This window comes from Triticum aestivum, chromosome 4D (genome assembly GCF_018294505.1).
Source record: "Triticum aestivum cultivar Chinese Spring chromosome 4D, IWGSC CS RefSeq v2.1, whole genome shotgun sequence".
NCBI classification, from domain to species: domain Eukaryota; kingdom Viridiplantae; phylum Streptophyta; class Magnoliopsida; order Poales; family Poaceae; genus Triticum; species Triticum aestivum.
This window is the reverse complement of record NC_057805.1, coordinates 389,341,644-389,343,160: the sequence shown is the minus strand read 5'-3', so window position 1 is coordinate 389,343,160 and position 1,517 is coordinate 389,341,644.

Below are 1,517 nucleotides of genomic sequence, written 5' to 3'. Positions count from 1 at the left end.
GTCACCCTACTCCTTCGGTGTTGGGAAGTGTGTGTGTGTGTGGTTGTGTGGGTGTGGGTGTGTGTGTCGGGGGGGGGGGGCAGTGACACTTACATATCTCTACTCTTATAAAAAACAGAGTTGGTGATGATGGTGTTCCTGCCATCCTGCAATATAGGCCATCCGATTTATACCCGACGGATAGGAAGGAAACTGTGGCAATTTTTCAAAAAGATACCCACACCCCTCTCCGCATTTGCAAATAAGGCATTCCCTCGTTCATCCTTTTCTCCCACAAGATAAACTACTCATACAAATGCATCTTGATGTTCGGTGCAACGCATGGGCATCTTGCTAGTAGGGAGAAGGAGTTTGTGTGACACATATCTAGCTATATTAAGGGATAGGTAGATAGCATTTGTGCGAGGCATACTTAAAGCATCACGAAGATAAACAAAATTGTGTGCACGCAAGTGCCGAAAAAATGAAGCGAGAAACAATGTGTGTGTGTGTGTGCGCGTGCGTGTGTGTGTGAGACAGAGAGAGGGAGAGAGAGAGAGAGAGCGAAATCTCAAAACAAAAGGTGCTCTGTTGGAATCCCATTGTATGTATTCATATGGTTCCGGAACTCGAGTTAACCTTAGGCATATGTGAGAGAGACATTATTATACTTTGAGACATTAGTGGCTGTGGGTGGGCGGAATTAAAGGGGTGGGCGTGTTCGACAGAGAGAGCGTGTGTGTTTCTGTGTGAGAGACTTGTAGGACGGGGTAGAAAGACGAATTCTAACCTTGACGGAGGGAGAGAAATACATGAAGTGCGCGTGTGTGATTTCGATGCCCACGGGGAAATGAGATATGTATGCGTGTGAGAGAGATTGCACAATTCATTCACGTATCACTATCTAGCGGTCGTGGACGTGCATCGCTTGAACATAAATCAATATCTACGTCGTATCATGGCCAAAGGTACAATATCGATTCAATGCTATAAAGATTGGACACTCACATATCACAATTTTTTCTATTTAAATAAACCTTTTCAGTTGTGCATGCCAAAGTTACAGTGATGTTTCTTCAAACAACCAATGTAGCTATCATGTACATGCACCATTGTTACTCTTGCATTCAAAATCATTAGTCTTGGATGATTTAAGGTTCTATTATGAAGTAATATATGTAATATTCATATATGAATTCAACGGGTACGCAATTTATGAAATGGAGGCTATGTAATCATATGAGGTAACACTTTTAAGTAGCGGACTACAATATCCATTTCTTTTTGTGCGCCTCTACACTAACACGTCAATGCATTATGTTTAAAGTAAATAACCAATTGCACTAAATTATCTATTTACACGAGAAATACATAGGCTGAGCGTTTGATCCCTTTTTTCTGAACGCATCACTACACCCGTACGATTGGCCGCGCCCGTGTGAACGTCCAAGTTATCGGCGCATCATCCCGAGTTATTGTCTTTTTTTCTGGGGTGGACTTCACACCAGTTATTAACTGCTGACGCGTGCCCCGTGTAC